Consider the following 17,604-nt stretch of genomic DNA (forward strand, 5'->3'; position numbering starts at 1 on the left):
AAAAGCAGATTTGTTCTTGAGGTCTCCCGGCACTGGGGTAAAGAGATGGGCTCCAGAATCCTTGCCTCTTCGGAGAGGACTGACAGCTCCTGTGCTCTTCCCAACACTGAGGGAGCCCACCAGGGTGAGTTTTATGCAATGACTAATTTGCAAAAACTCCTCCCCGTGTGTCTCTCCTCTTTGCCTGATGGGGTGGAGGTAAGAAAGTTGGGGTTCAGGTAAGAAGCTGGCAGGTCATCAAATTTTTCTAAACATAGTAATTGTGTTGGTCTCACAAAGTCTAATTAAATTGAAGGTACTGAGAAGCCCGGAAGGAACTTCATTAAGACAGTATTCAGCTTGGAAATTGATCTATAGTGAAGCCTGGAAAACATGGGAAAACATTTCATTGCCTGGGATGATAGATAATGAGCGTTAACGCGTTCCAATTGATGGAGCATTCTCACCAAAGCTAGGATAGGGAGGGGGAGCGATAGACCAGTAACATACTCATACATAATTTTTTGTCTATTTATGACTATTTCTTTAGGGTAAATGTCTACATCGGCAATGGCTGAGTCCAAAGGCATTTGAGGAACAGTTTTTAAGATCTCTGATAAATAGTTTCTAATAAAGATTAAAGTAGTTTCATGATGATTAAAAATGTGGGGACCCTGATATGGGACTTGATCCCAGGACCCCAGGATCACGACCTGAACCAAAGGAAGACACTCAACCAGTGAGCCACTCAGACTCCCAAATATTCCATTTTCTTAATGGTATCTGCCATTCTTTGAATATCAATGACTCTGAACTCCACTAATATATTTTTGATCCATTTGTGTTTCTTCTTTAGTGAATTTGATAATATAATTTCTACATTTTTCTACCCTTTTTGTTTAAAGAAATCTTTTTACATTATAAATAGGAACCATTTTTCCTCTTGTATGTGTTCCAAATATTTTTCTTGTTTTGTTATTAGCTTTTAAAAATTACATAGATTTTTTTCCTCCATTTTTACCAAGTAAAATATGTTTTTTCCTTTACAGTTATTGGCTATCATGTCATACTCCTAAATTTTCCCTATCTCAAGTTTCTAAAATTATTCATCCATATTAATTATGTTTTTACATTTTTATTTAACATTTTGATAGTTCCAAAGTTAGATTTTTTTTTTTTTTTTTGAGAGAGAGTATGTTCGTAGGCGAGTGGTGCAGGGTGAGGGGCAGAGAGAGAGGGAGAATCTTAAGTAGGCTCCCCACCAACCATGGATCCCAATGTGGGGCTTGAGCTCATTACCTGAGCCAAAATCAAGAGTCGAATTCCTCACCAACTCAGCCACCGAGGGGCCCTCAGAGTTCAATTTTGATAGGGTGTGAAGCAATACTTCATTGTGATCCTTTTTCCCATTAATCACCAGGTGCTTCTGCCCATTTTATCAAACAAGACATTCTTCCCCTATCACAATGGAAATGTCATATTTATAACATCCTCAATATTTATATGTTTTGTTTTATTGCAGATATTCATATTCTGCTCCACTAATGATTCTTTATATTCAAATATCAAAACCTCACTATTTAAATATTGTTGCTTTAAAAGATTTTTGATATTTCCCTGTGCAGCCTCCAATTATTACTCTTCTTTTTTCAATATTTTCTTGACTTTTTTTTTTTAAATCAAATTCACTTTTCTGGATGAAACTTGGATTAATTTTTCACCATTCCTAGAAATAAAATTTTATTTAAATGTAGCAGTTAATTATGGAATAACTGACATCTTTATAACATGGAACTTCTCTCTTTATTCATATCCTTTGTGTATCCTATAGGGAAGTGTTATTTACATGGGTTCACTAATTTCATTGTGATACGTTTTATTGATTTCTAGTTACATATCTGATTATTATTGGTATTATTGATTTTTCCATTATATTTTCAAACTTATTTATTGCTGGCACATCAGCTAATAGTTGTGTGTGTGTGTATGTATATATATATATATATATGTACATATATATATATAATTTATTGACATATTATGTAGGAAAGTATATAAATGTTTTTTAATAGTTCATACACACACATATAATTTCAATCATTTCCCAAACTCTCATTTATTCTAAATATCTCATAGATTCTTATGTCAGTCCAAATAAATAATCAAAGAATCAAAATGATAATATGATTTAGTTTTTCCCTTTCTAATGAATATTAGAAAAGGAATATTCCTCTCTTTGTTTTTCCTCTCTTTTACTGAATTGTCTAAAATTTTCAGAACAATTTCCAACAGAAGTGGTTACTGAACATGTTCCTTGTGTGTTTCACTCTTGAATATGATACTGGCTTCCGATCTGAGAATTTTCCTTCTTTCAGATTTTATTTATTTATTCAAGAGAGATACAGAAATCATATTAAGGAAATATTCTTCTTTTTCTTGATAGCTCTGTCTCTGTGTGTGTATGTTTAACCAGGACACAGTATTCATTTAGTTAAATGCATTCTTAAAGCAATTAAGGTAATCATATAGTTATCTAATTTCATCTATTGCTGTAATGGATTATATTAATAGATTTCCCATTGAACCATATTTGCATTTCTACATTAAATCTTACTTGGTCACGATATACTAGTATTTAAAAATGTTGGATTTTATTTCTTAAACTTTGTTAATGATTTAAAATCACAACTAATATTGGTGTATTGCTTACCTTTTTTGTTCTTTTTCAAGATTATGTTATCTTTGTTATAAGGGTTATGAGGAAACTTTCTTATTTACCTTATACTTTGGATACATAGTATGGTATTATTTGTATATTGAAAACTAATACCAATTTTCCTGGGCAATCATCAGAGCCCAGTTATTCTTTGGAAATAATTTTTATTTTTAAACTTTTCATTTTATAGGTTTTATACTTTTTCATATACAACTATTATTTTCTTTGAAGATTATTCATTTACATATTTCAAAATTTTAAGCTAGTGTTATATGTAATCTCATTTTATAACTTTTGATCTCTGTTGATTTGTAGCTTTTTGTTCTTTTTCACGTTGTAGGGTACATTAGTTTTAAAAATTAAATAGAATTTTGGACTAATTGCAGAGCTAGGCCAACCAGTTCCCAGTGGGATAAGGAGCTGGCTTCAGGATGTAAATCAATGTACTGCTTCAAGACAAGCTTGCACAACAGCTGAAAGTGAACAACAACCAGAAGCTCAAGTAAAATTCTGTTCATCATCTTATTTTTGTAATCCTTCCTTGCCTGCCCCTTGCTCTATCTCCTTTGGCTCAAAACTCCTCTTTGAGATTCAGAAAATAATATGCAGAAATGTCTATGTCTATAGTTCTAAACCTTAAACCCACGCTATTCAAGGTGTTTTAGATAGGATACATGAGTCCTTGAACCTCCCAAGGATGTATGCAAAAGTTGTGCATGGGTGAATTTGCATTTTTCTGGGGGAAAATATCCAAGTATTCATCTTCCTTAAAGGGATATGAGATGCAAAAACATCAAAAGATCCTTGTTGATGGTAAACTTACAAAAGTCTTAGGAAACCCTAAACAACACCAATTTAAATGATCAAAAAAGGAGCCAAAAGATCAAGGCATTTAAGAACTTTTTCCTTTTTTGGGATGCCTGGGATAATGCTATCACATAAGAGATGGCAGTAAATATTTATTGGCTATTTATTTAGTCAATATTGATAATTGAAGGATGATGTAAAATTGATAGAAAATGAAATGTTCTCAGGGAAGGGCAGTGTACCTGATGAGCTCCAATATTCTTGAAGGTGAAAAAGTCTAGTAGCATCCCCAATCAACTTAGGAGCTGGATCTGGGATCTTGGCCATGAGATCTCTGCACCTGTGTTATTATTGCTACTCCCTGACCATTTCACAGAATGAAAAATCTCAAAACAAAAGGAAAGGACCTAATTTACTTTTTTGAGGGATCCATATCACACTCTACAGTTAAGGAAACCCTAGAAATAAAATGAATATTAATAGATCTAAAATAGAAAGCAAGGGAAACAAATCCTTGGGTGGGAAGAAAGAAGCATGTAAAATGCTGACCTAGGATTGTTCTCAAACATCGACCAAGTGGAGACCCACTTAGTATCACACATATGGTGAAATTCTATCAAAAGGGTTTAGAAACCAAAAGTTTGAGGACACTCAATGAATGAAATGCTGAAGTCCATGGAAAAACTCTCCAGCTGTCTTGTTCCAAGAATTTTGTCTTGGCTCATGCCCTTAGTCAGAAACACAACTCCTGAATTGCCTTATGGTACATCTAATTATGGGAGAGGGTCTAAGAACTAAATCCACCCCCCAGGTTCCTGTAGTCATGTTCTCAGGTGCTAACTCAAGTTTTGCCTTGTAACTGATGGAAAATAGATTGGAAGGTTATATAATAAAGTTATCTAATAAAGTTTTACCTTATATTTCATGGTAATGAATCATGACATTATAACACATCTTAATAACTTTGTATTAAATCTTACTGGCTCTTTAAAATCATTGCCAATATTTCTTCAGTTAATTAAAACCAGTGAGTCTATTTAATGGGCAATGAGATTGTTATAATTAATTAAGAACAGACAAGGTAAAATGTCTCTAAACTAAGGGTTTCACAATTTTGTGGGATACAGAGGAGGTAAAGTCCCTAAAATCAACATCTTCAATTCCTTTATGACCTCTTGAAGTGAAAGTAGAAAGGTAAAAAGCGGCAGCTTATTTTCTTGTTACATCTTAAGTAATTAATTTGTATACATACATATATAGACCCATTTTGACTGTAAAGTTATAGGTTATATATAATTGATAGTCATATCACGCATTTAACTGTAAAGACAGCTAAATCCATCAAGTGTTCCAACAGAAACTAAATACCCAAAATGAAGCAGTTGGAAACATTGCATACAGGAAAAGCATTGAACTACAGGTCAGGAGAATTGCTCATCTCCCTTCTTGCTATTACTTGTGTGAATCTGAGCAATGCTTCTTTTTAAAAATGTGTAAAGTAGGAATGATAATATATGAATATGAACCTCACAAAATTATGATATGGTTTAGACAAACAGCTATACTTAAAGATATTTTCAAAAATGGAACATAACTTACAAATTTAGTTTTTATTACTTAGAAGATTACCTATTTTGGTGGTTTTCAAACCTAGTTGAGCATTAAAATCACTAAGGAGCTTAAAATAAATAAATGCTGAACATCCCTCTGGGCTTCACTCTGTGTTTATCAGAGCTGAATTCCCTAAAGTTGAATGCAAGGCTGCATATTCTCAAAAACTGTAAAGGAAAACATAGCATGAGGAAAAGAAATGGAAGGCCTAAAAAAAAAAAAGCCCAAATGGTATTCTTAGAAATGAAAAATACAGTGGCCGAAATGAAAGAATGCATGTTTGAGATTAAAACAGAATAGAGTTGCTTGGGTGGGTCAGTAGGTTAGGTGTTTGGCTCTTGGTTTCAGCTCAGGTCGTGATCTAATGGGTTGTAAGATTGAGCCCACATTGGGATCCATGCTCAGCAGGGAGTCTGCTTGAGATTCTCTCCCTCTGCCCCTCCTCACTTCTCTCTCTGTCTCTCTCTCCTGCTCTCTCTCTCTTTCTCTCACACACAAATAAATAAGTAAATCTTTTTTAAAAAGAACAGAATAGATACTGTGGGAAAAAAGATGAGTGAATTTGAAGACCTCATGATAGATCCTACCTGAAATGGGGCAATGGGAGAAAAAAAAAAAAACAGGAAAAAATGAGCAGAGCATCAGTGACTTATAGGAAAACACTGAGAAACTAATATAGCATAGCTGGAGTCTCAGAAGGAGAGAAGAGAGAGGAAATACTTAAAGAAATGATGGCCGGTTACTATCCAAATTTGAAGACCACTATAAGCTTATAGATCCAAGTAGCTCATTAAACTCCAAGCAAAAGAAACAAAGAAAACCACACCTAGGGACATCCTGATCAAATTGCTGAAAACCAGTGCTAAATAAAATATCTTAAAAGCAGCCAGAGAAAAGTGGCATATTGCATTCAAGGAACAAAGATAAGGTTGACAGCAGGCTTCTTATCGGAAATTACGTGAGCCAGAGGACAATGGGACACATCACCAAAATACTTAGAAAAAGGTCACCCTAGAATTTTCCAACCCGTGGAAATAACTTTCAAACATAAAGGTCAAGATTTTATCAAACCAAAAACTGAAGTCAATCCTTACCAGCAGATCTTCACTATAAAAAAATTTTTTTAAGAAGTTTTCTGGAAAGAAGTAAAATTATGCCAGATGAAAAATTAGATGTATAAAAGGAATGAAAAGCACTAAAAATGATAAATATAGAGATAAATATAAAAAAGTATTGTTGTAATGAAACTATAGCTTTAAAAGATAATAGATGGTTGAAGGCACAGCTAATAGCAATGTAGTGTGAGGATTAAATATATGTAGAAGTAAGATGCATGACAAGAATGGAACAAAAGACCAAGTGGGACATTACAGTATACTGGGTTATATTTGTACAACAAACATTACTTGAGAGTGCACTAGGTTAATAATATATTTTGTAACCTCAAGGACAGCCCCTAAAACAAAACAAAACAAAATAGATTGAACAAAATACTCATAAATATTTTTACTTCTTGCAAGCAATAATTCTATATTTGCAAAAAAAGGCTGGATTAAATGTAACAGTAGTGATGACTTTTAAAAAGCTCCAGAGAAGGGAAAAGGTCATATTCAAGAAGCAAGTTTCCACTTTCAGCTTTGGCTTCTAGTTACGAAGTAAACTCAGTGACAGTCAGAGGCAAAAGATTTTGGAGACGCCGCCCTTTTCTCAATCCCTCTTCTCACACTGGTCTTCCCTAGCAAGTCTGTCATTTGTATAAATGATTGTGTGTGTGTGTGTGTGTGTGTGTACTCTTCTCCTGAGAGCAGGGTCTCTCTTTGTTCATTGCTGTGTTACCGGTGGCTGCAAGGTGCCTGGCATAGTTGGGTGTATGGTAGTATTTGATGATTCATGGACTGAAAGCATCAGAACCCTCTGGAGAGGCAGGCAAGTGGAGCACCAAAGTCAATCTCTGCATCTGGGTGAATACAAATAAAAGATGCTATCACTCGTGGCCTGGTATTTAAAACCTCAAGCCCCTCTCTGATAAAGATCCCACTTTTTTGGTGATCCTAAACTAGAATGCTTGTCCAACAGCTCTCAACTCTGACTTTGTGTCCCTGATCTTGGCTTAGCAAAACTAACCCTGACCTTCTATGCCCTTGCCATCTTTCCTTGGATACCAGAAGACCTCAGCTTGACGACTAAATTCCATTTCCTTATAACTTCCTTTAAGATTGGAAGTGGAAGTATAGGAAAAGATATACCGGGCAAATACAAGCTGAAGTTTTGAGCATTCTAGGTTGCCATGCAAAGAATATACCAAAAAAGGAGGTAGTCTCCTGGTCCCTCATTGCTTAGAGTGGCGTGAAGACCAGCAGCATCTATATCAACTTGGTGCTTCTTTAGAAATTCGGATTCTCAGGCCCTTCCAGACCTACTGCCCAAGAACCTACATTTAACAGGGTCCACTTATTAAAACATGAGAAGCACTACCTCTATTTGGGAGCCATGTGAGTCCAGAATGGCGAACTCATAAGTCACTTGTTTCAAAGCTTTTCAATGGCTTCTTATCTCACCAAGAATAACTGAGCCTCCCTACTACAGGCTTTAGCTACCTCATTAACAAGCTGAACTAAATAATTTCCACAAAATTCTTATTTTAGCATTCTTTAATTCCCTGAACTATCTCCAGGTTTTACTCTCTACCTCTCTCCTCTTAAACTTTTCTTCATTATTCACCTGTTCTACATGCAATGATTATTATATTCTAGGGGCCAAAGCCTGGGCTGACCCCTGGGAATATATGGTTAAATAGGACAAATTCCCTGCCCTTGGAACATGCATGAGGGTAATGAATGTAAGTAAGGGCAGCTCATACATTTCAATGTGGTGTTCACTGGTGTCCCACGAATCCAAACAGAGGCCAGAGCCTTGGGTGTGTGTTGATGCAGGTAGGAGGTGGTGGGGAGGATCTACAGAATCGAGCTGGGGTTTCACTCATCAGCTGAGTAGCTGCACAACTCCCAGGAAATCCAGAAGCTAATCTTCTGAGGAGAAAGCTACTGTGTTTACTCTTCTATAATATCTGAGCTTTGGTTTAGCGGCTATACTCCTGGTATCATGGCCAAAGGCTCACCCTATTTCTGCCACAAAATTACTGAGAAGATGGGGTTATGTTTTCGAAAAGGCTTAGCTAGCTACAGGTGGAGTCAGCCTGTCTTTCCAGCTTGACACCTACGTGAGTGGATGAATAGAAAAGATTGCTAGCTAAAGCACTCTTACCCTGTTCACCTAAGGGCCACCTTCAGATTGCCCAGAGCATACATGTGATTTGGGGAAGATCCCAGGAAGTCCCCATGAACCTGCGTGCCCTCTTGGGCTGAGGCAAGGGAGGACATAAGAATGGCAGGACAATGAATTAAGACTTTGCCTATCCCTTCTGACACATAAAGCCTTTGCCCCACCTTCAATCCTCAGAGAGATTATTCCTCTAATTATATACTTAAGGGCCTGAGTCAGTTAGCCTTTTGCCTCCATAGAGTTTTCTTGCTGCATAGACTGAATTCCATTTCCCTAACTGGGGAAAGGTGGTACATGTTGCTCTGCACCTGTGTCTAAAGAGTCCAATGTGATTAAATCATCCCCTGTCTGGGAGATGAGCTTGAGAAGTGAAGCACAGAAGAGCCCCACACATGTGAGCGAGGACTGTTGGCTCTCACACTCATCCCTGAGCTGCCCTCTGCTGTCCTTTCTTCCCAGGCTAGTGGTGTAGACGAAACTTACTGTATTGTTGTGATGTTAGGTTTTGGACTCTTGTTGGCACATTCAAACATAATCCAGTCCATACAGCTTTTCCTAGTAGTGCCCCTCGGTCATCCAGTCAGCAAACCTTCACTGTGGGCCGATTATGCACTGCTATCCAGGCATCCCTGGTGCACAGGGATAACCCAGCACAGTCCACACTCTGGATAGCCCTCTGCTCTAGTTGGGTCGGACAGCAAGTGATAATTATAATGGTGTGTGTTATGGGCAGTAATAAATACACTTCAGGAATGGAAGTGGCACAAGAAAAGGGAATTTATGACTCCAAGAGAGGCAGGGGCAGAGAAGTTTTCTCAGAAGGGTGCTAGCTGAGCTGAGTTTCTAAGACTCAATAAAGATTTATCACTGAGGTAAAAGGCAGACCAACAGGAATCTGCATATACACAGTCACAGGTGTGAGCGGTGGTCCAGGTGTGCAGGGAACTGCAAGACCCCCAGGGAGCCCTCCTGGAATGCAGAGCAAAGGGGTTGGGGTGGCTCCAGGGCCTGAGGAGGAGGGCACCTGCCATGAGAGAGTCTTCCCACAAATAGATACCACCAGAGGCTTTAATACAAGATGGTGCCACAGTCAGATTTTGGGTTTTGCAAAGATTATGCTGTAGATAGTGGGGAAACTACAAAGGCAGGGACACTGGTCAGCCAGCACTGAACAAATTGAGTCATCATGAAGGCGCAGACAGAGTTTGCAGAGAAGATAGCTGTTTAGGAGGTAAAGATATGGAGCCCAGTGGCTGGTGGAGTGTTTGGTGAGGGAGACGCAGGCATTGCTGACAGGCAGGTCTTGGATTTGGCAGCTGGTTCCATGGTGACATGCCCACCTACTGGCCTGTTTGGGCACGTGGGTCTCCTGTCCATGTTCGAGGGCAGGGATCTTTTCTTCCTAACCGGTGTTTGCCCCGGGTCTGGGTCACAGAATATGCTCAATGATTGCTTATAGCATTGAATGAATTAAGGAAAATTTAAAACAGACAGATGTTTGGAGAATCAGAGAATGTTAAAGTAAGGATGTTTGTGGAGATTATTTAGTTCGACCCATTAATTATACAGATGGGGAAATAGACCCAAAGAAGCAAAGAGACATGAAGAGTGGGTGCTGGGAAGTTTGGGGTGGAGAGACAATGAATTCAGTTGGGGTTGTATTATGTTTGTGTGGCCCATGGTAAATCCAGATTCCCTCCTCCTGAGTGGTTGGAATGTGAAGCTGAGGAGTGGGGTTGAGTCTAGATGTACAGATTTGGGATACAGATCTTACAAAGCCCAGGGCAGGGAAAGCTCTTACTACCCCATGAGAACTTACCCCATGAAATGAAGTCAGAAGTCAGGAGGCCCATGGAGGAGTATAAGCAGAGTGAGCATAACACAGTTGGAAGTGCCAAAGCAAGTTACATATCCTTCCCGTGCCTCACATTCCCCGGCTGGATCTGTACCTCCTCTACAGAGTGGTCATGAGTGTAAATGACTGAATATTGATTAAGTCTTTAGAGCAGGGCCTGAAATGTCATAAACTCTATATAAGTGTGAAAAAGGCTGCACTGCATCCACACTAACATTTGATGTTGGACAGAGGAGTAAGAACTCAGAAAAATAAGCAAACTAGATATGAAAAGAAAAGGAGGAAGATGTCAGGCAAATGTGGTAACACCAAAATCTGAGAGGAGTTCAAAGGAGGAGGGAGCAATTATGCAGCAAATGGTTTTAAAAAAAAAAAAAAAGACTAAAGCCAGGAAAGATTTAAGAGTGCCTATGGCCTTTGGTAGTTGGAAGTTGCCTGGAGATTTTAGAGCTGCTCTGGTGAGGGGTCATGGAGAAGAAGGGTAGCTCCATCCCAGAGTCCTCGTCTGTGAAGTGAAGAAGCTACGCTCCTACCGGCTATGGTGGCCTAATCTTGTTCTCCTCTTATTACTAACATTCGATGGTGATCAAGTTCTTCTTGACTTAGAAATGGTACCTTAATTGGCTAACGATGTCCTTTGTAATTTATTTTTTTAAAGATTGATTTATTCATTTGAGGTTGTGGAGAGAAAGAGAGAGAGACTCTTAAGCAGACTCACTGCTGAGTGGGGAGCTTGATGCCGGGCTTGATCCCAGGACTCCGAGATCATGACCTGAGCGGAAATCAAGAGTTGGCTGCTTGACTGACTGAGCCACCCAGGTGCCCCATGATATCCTTTTTAAAACTTGTTTTGAGTTTGTGGAGATGGATGCTGTAAGAGGGTCATTTGCTTTTTAATTTACAAAATGTTCTCAATGTACAATTTCCCATTTGATCCTTGGGAGTATATACTACAGGTATTCTCACTTATTATCAGCGAAGCAGACATGGAAGGATGGGGTGATTTTCTCGATGTCACTAAAGGAGTAACCCCAGATTTTAATTCAGGCCTTCTGGCAACAAATCCAGTGCCTCACAGTTTATAGGAATCACTGGGATGGGTGGCAGGAAGCTAGTTTAGAATGAGGCATCTAAAGAACATAGTTTCTATTTATGAAAAATACCTGTCAGCATAAAATGTTTTCTATCTATTTCTCTAAACAATGTTTTTTTTTCCCATGTTATTTTCTCCTGCAGTAGGACATAACCTAACCTAAGATTTTTTGTTTGGAGGAATAAGTTTTTTTTTTTTTTAAATCTTTTGGTTTCTTCTGTGGTAGAGCATGTACTAATACCATCAGATTTCTTTTATTAGACTGATATGGTCATATATGCACATAGATGATTTCGGACCTCCAATGGATTTTTTGGGTATTCAGAATGATTTGATAACTATCTAGTTGTATTCAAGGGATGAGACAAACTGAGGGGCCCTCTACTCCTCTACCATCTTAACTCCTCTCTGTACCTAGATGATTTCAAAGCACTTTTGCTTGCATTATTTATCTGATTCTCTCAGCCACTCTCTGAGAAGGGTGAAACAGAAGCTCATTCCATTTTACAGGGAAGAGTCTGATGTTAAAAAGATCCTGTGGCTGACCTAAGGTCACCATTTGGTCATTCAGCAATTTGTCTCCAAGCTGGAGGTAATGCCCACCATGGGAAGTCATGGTGTGAGTGCCTATCTGATGATGTCAGAGGCTGTCTGGCCTGTAATCAAGACTCTTAAGTCAGTGAACATCAAGAAAAGAAGGTCCCCCACTCTTTGGGCAGCCCTTATGTCTACTGTCTGGGTGTTGGGTGTGATGTTTTTATCTCTTAGGCACTGAAATGTAAGGGAAAACTAAAAATAAGTATGATGTGGGAGGAAGAGGAAAAGCAAAGTAGGGGCAGAAGCCTGGCAGGGTTAAATATTTCACAAATGGTGGCTCCGAATGTTTCAAATACTTGTGTAAAGTGCTGACTTCATCATTTCTACAGAGCATTTATGAGATAATATCTAAGAAGCACTTTGAGTGCCTTGGAAAATAGTGTCAGATAAATATAAAATACTGAGAATATGAAAGTGGCAGACAATCTCAGATATATAGTCTATGCGTTAAAAGAAATAAAACTGCTTTATTCATCAAAGTGATCAATGTAAAGTGAGGAAAGCAGAGTTTTTTTTGTTTCTTGGCCAGGCAACCAGTCTGGTTTTCCCAAGGATTAATGTAGTATGAACACATTTACCAACAATAAAAGATTCTATAGAAATATTGCTTCCCTTGTTGAACAACATGTGGATGAAACATTGCTAATTAGGTCTCAGCAGAAACAATTCAGCTGCATTTAGTGCAGAAACCCGTATAATTTTTAGTCATTTATAGTAAGTAAAAAATTCTATGATCAAGTAGTTCATCAGGAAGTGAGGTTTAGAGTGTGACTCGATTTTATCTTTGAAGGACATCTTTGTGAACATGGCTTCAGAATATTCTGGACATTATCTTTTGAACCAATTAGCATGGCGATTTCAAAGAATGACAACAGAAAAGGCAATGTTTTCTCAATTTCATTAGTACTAAAATTCTTATACCAATTTAAAGAAAAGTGTACTTGAACTTGGCCACAGTAACTTCTTGCAAGATACATCCACGAAGGCAAAAGAAACAAAAGCAAAAATGAACTATGGGACTTCATCAAGATAAGAAGCTTCTGCACAGCAAAGGATACAGTCAACAAAACTAAAAGACAACCTACAGAATTGGAGAAGATATTTGCGAATGACGTATCAGATAAAGGGCTAGATTCCAAGATCTATAAAGAACTTATTAAACTCAACACCCAAGAAACAAACAATCCAATCATGAAATCGGCAAAAGACATGAACAGAAATCTCACAGAGGAAGACATAGACATGGCCAACAAGCACATGAGAAAATGCTCCGCATCACTTGCCATCAGGGAAATACAAATCAAAACCGCAAGGAGATCCCACCTCACACCAGTGAGAATGGGGAAAATTAACAAGGCAGGAAACCACAAATGTTGGAGAGGATGTGGAGAAAAGGGATCCTTCTTATACTGTTGGTGGGAATGTGAACTGGTACAGCCACTCTGGAAAACTACGTGGAGGTTCCCCAAAGAGTTAAAAATAGACCTGCCCTATGACCCAGCAATTGCACTACTGTTGGGGATTTACCCCAAAGATTCAGATGCAATGAAACGCCGGGACACCTGCACCCCGATGTTTCTAGCAGCAATGTCCATAATAGCCAAACTGTGGAAAGAGCCTTGGTGTCCATCGAAAGATGAATGGATAAAGAAGCTGTGGTTTATGTATACAATGGAATATTCCTCAGCCATTAGAAACGACAAATACCCACCATTTGCTTCGACGTGGATGGAACTGGAGGGTATTATGCTGAGTGAAATAAGTCAATAGGAGAAGGACAAACATTATATGGTCTCATTCATTTGGGGAATATAAAAAATAGTGAAAGAGAATAAAGGGGAAAGGAGAAAAAATATGTGGGAAATATCAGAAAGGGAGACAGAACATGAAAGACTCCTAACTCTGGGAAATGAACTAGGGGAGGTGGAAGGGGAGGTGGGCGAGGGGGTGGGGGTGACTGGGTGGTGGGCACTGAGGTGGGCACTTGACAGGATGAGCACTGGGTGTTATTCTGTATGTTGACAAATTGAACACCAATAAAAAATAAATTTATTAAAAATAAAAAAATATAAAAATAAAAATAAAAAAATAAAGAGAAAAATGTACTATAAGTTTGACTATAAAAGACCTTGCTATAAAACTGGAAGGCAAACAAAAATTTCTTTCCTTTATCCTGAGAAAATAATTTTGATTAAAAAAGCTACATGTGGGATCCCTGGGTGGCGCAGCGGTTAAGCGCCTGCCTTTGGCCCAGGGCGCGATCCTGGAGACCCGGGATCGAATCCCACGTCGGGCTCCCAGTGCATGGAGCCTGCTTCTCCCTCTGCCTGTATCTCTGCCTCTCTCTCTCTCTCTCTGTGTGACTATCATAAGTAAAAAAAAAAAAAAAAAAAAAAAAAAAGCTACATGTGCAAAATTACTTTTAGCTGCATTTTTTTGTAATAGAAAAAAACCCCAGAAACAATGTAAATAATGGAAAAAAGCAGTTAATAATTGCATATTGATATAATAGGCTACTATAAAACCATTAAAATGACAAACATGGTGTTGAGAAAAAGCTGAGAAAATGTTTACAATATGTTTTGAAAAGTGTCAAAGATAAGTTATGTGTATTATGATTTTGTCCATGTAAAGAAAGCTGTATGTTTAGGTGCATAAAGTGTGAGGGGAACATGAAAAAATGGAAACCCTTGCTGGCATCGGTCACCATAAGCAAGGTTGTGCTACACAAACAATTCCCATCTATCTGTGATTCACAACAAATGCTCATCCTATGTGACCAGCCTGTGCTCGCTGTAACCACTCTGGGACCCAGTCTGAGAAAGTTTCCATCCTCACACCTGCTGCCTCAGTTTTTAAAACTTTGCCAGAGGAAAGATGTGATTGGCACGATATCCTAAAGCTTCTAAGTGGCAATGAAATATGTGACTCCTTGCATTTATTTGGCTGAAGCAAGTCACACTGTCAGGTCCAACTTCAAAGGGGGCAAAGAAGCTAACTCCCTACTATGTGGTCAGAGAGGAAACCAGGAATATTCGATGAACAACCTTAATGAATCTTACAATGAGATTGATAGACTTATAGATGCTTTTCCAAATATTTTACAATATGAAAATACAGTTTACACTTTCATGACCTCAGATTCTACTGGATGCCAGAATTTGGAAGTTGATTCTCTCTCTCTCTCTCTCTCTCTCTCTCTCTCTCTCTCTCTATATATATATATATATATATATACTCATCATATATATATATATATCTCATACTCATCATTAAAGAAGGCTTTTAACCAAAAAGTCTTTAAAATGTACAATTTTTTTATTCAAACGTTCTAAACAGACTGAGATGATAAACATTTGCACCTTATGAAATAGAATTTTATTTCACAATGTTTCTGGCTTCATATCATTGTAATATGCAATTTGTAAATTATATGGAAAAGGAAGTTTCAAGAAGGCATTCTATTATAAATATTTATGTGTTGCTGGAAAAATGCATCTTTTGCCTAGGTACCCTGTAACAATTTGCTTGCTTCAGCAAGTAATCAGCAATAAAGAAAATACATGTCATGCTAGTAGGGCTTTAAATATTCCAGTATATAAACTCCTGAAAAATATCCATTGAAAATAATGAAGGATAGTGTGAAAAAAAAAAAGATGGTGTGGTGTACAGCAAAAAACACTGGCTTTGGTATCAGGTTCAAATGCTGAACCACCATTTATTAGTCTTATAACCCTGGGCAATCGGGGCTAATGTCTTCCATAAAAAAGAAATGAAGAATTCTTCCCCTGTGTATATTGTTGTAATGTTTATGACATAACACGTGTAAAGCACTTAGAAAAGTGGCTAGCACATGGTCGATAAATAAATGTTCATTTATTTATGTGTTGGCTGAATAATGGGCAATTACAATTATGGAATAATCCTGCCAGACACTATGGGGAGTGGATATCTTTCAAATTCCTCTCTATTAGGAATAGATATGTAGAGGTACTTGGTCGAAGCAACCATGATCTGATTGCTCTTATTGAATGGGGATGCTAATCAAATAGAATTCCATGAGGTACATATCTTTTGACTGATGCTCAAGCAGTGTGACATGATTACCATTGTTGGGGACATGTGTGTAGTGAGCCTTGAATACATAATGACAGAGGACGGTGATAACACCCAGTCAAACCTCCTCTCTTAGTGATCTGTGATGGGTAAATTTCTCTCTGGGAGCAAGCCAGGTGAGGGGAATGAAGCCACTGAAAGGCAGTGGGGTTGGCCTTTGGAAGTAGAGGGACACGGGGGTCCCCTGTAGCCTTGGCTCCAATCTGTCATGTTAATAGCTGGTATTCATAAACACTGAGATGGCCAGGCTGGCTCAGACAAAATGGAACCGGGTTGGCCTAAGAGATTGGCAGGTGTACTCATGGGCCTCCTGAGGTGTCGTGGGTTTGAGAATCCATTCTCTCTGGGTCAGGATGGCTCTGTGGGCTCTGTGCCCCATTTCTCCAGTCTCTGCTGGTGGTACTGGTGTGAGGTACATGACGCAAAGAAAACGTCCAATGCTAGATTGGGATGGGTGATGAATAGAGACAGCAAACTGGGTTGCACTCCTACCAGAGAGGTAAGGGTGTCCATGTGGTTTATGTAATCCTTCTGGAAGCCTGTGCAGAGGGTTCTGAGATATCTAAGAGTGGACCACACGGGCGAAGAGACTGCGCGGAGAGACTAGAAACTGTTCATGACTTTGGAGCGTCTGGGGCCACGCTTGATCCTGGGATGCTTGGCCCGTCTTTCCATTGGCACAGACAAGTGTTACTTCAGGATGAGGCTTGAATCCCTCCCTCTCGTGACCACTCAAGTTCTCCCCATCTCTCCCCACTGGGGCTCCTGCCCTCACCAATTTCTTACCATGGCCTTCTGTGCTGCACATGTTGTCTGGGGGTATCTCTCATGCACATGGAGTCTCGTGTTCTTGACGATGCCTAACCTGCGTGTTAGCAGGGACCAGGGCTTGTGGACCTTTTTATAGCCTCCGTAGGTTTCAGTACATCTCTAGGTGTGAAGTGGACATTTGTTTAACTATTTCCCACAATTATCTAAGAGTTCATTTGGAGCATCTGGCCACAGAAGGTTGAATTTGGTTTTCTATTGTTTTAAGGGTTGAGGTTATTTTCCCTCCTTTTTTTTTTTTTTAAAGAATGCATTTATTTATCTGAAAGAAAGAAAGCAAGAGAGCATAAGCAAGGAGAGAGACAGAGGGAGAGGGAGAAGCAGACTCTGCTGAGTGGGAAGCCCGAGGCAGGGCTTGATCCCAGGATCCTGGGATCATGACCTGAGCTGAAGGCAGACATTTAATCAACTGAGCCACCCAGGTGCCTCACTATTTTCCCCCTATTTTATTTTATTTTATTTTATTTTATTTTATTTTATTTTATTTTAAATGTTTTATTTTTAAGTAATCTCTACACCCAGTATGGGGCTTGAACTCATGAACCTGGGATCAAGAGTCACCTGCTCTTCTGACTATGCCAGCCAGGCACCCCTGTTTTTCCTTCTTTTTTTTTTTTTTGGAGTTTGATTTGCCAACATATAGTGTAACACCCAGTGCTCATCCCGTCAAGTGTCCCCCTCAGTGCCTGTCACCCAGTCACCCATCCCCCTGCCTAAATA

At 38.7% G+C, this 17,604-nt stretch overlaps 1 protein-coding gene across 6 annotated transcripts in view; it reads left to right on the plus strand.

Moving 5' to 3' along the window:
- Nucleotides 1-4,422, plus strand: part of FAM177B (family with sequence similarity 177 member B) — a 70,196-nt gene extending 65,774 nt beyond the window's left edge. For all 6 annotated transcript variants that reach the window (XR_005385747.1, XR_005385742.1, XR_005385743.1 and 3 more), the window contains one exon: nt 3,082-4,422. The gene's annotated coding sequence lies outside the window, so the exon portion shown is untranslated. The remainder of the gene's footprint in view (nt 1-3,081) is intronic.
- Nucleotides 4,423-17,604: the final 13,182 nt, after the last annotated feature.

Source organism: Canis lupus, chromosome 38, assembly GCF_011100685.1.
Source record: "Canis lupus familiaris isolate Mischka breed German Shepherd chromosome 38, alternate assembly UU_Cfam_GSD_1.0, whole genome shotgun sequence".
NCBI classification, from domain to species: Eukaryota; Metazoa; Chordata; class Mammalia; order Carnivora; family Canidae; genus Canis; species Canis lupus.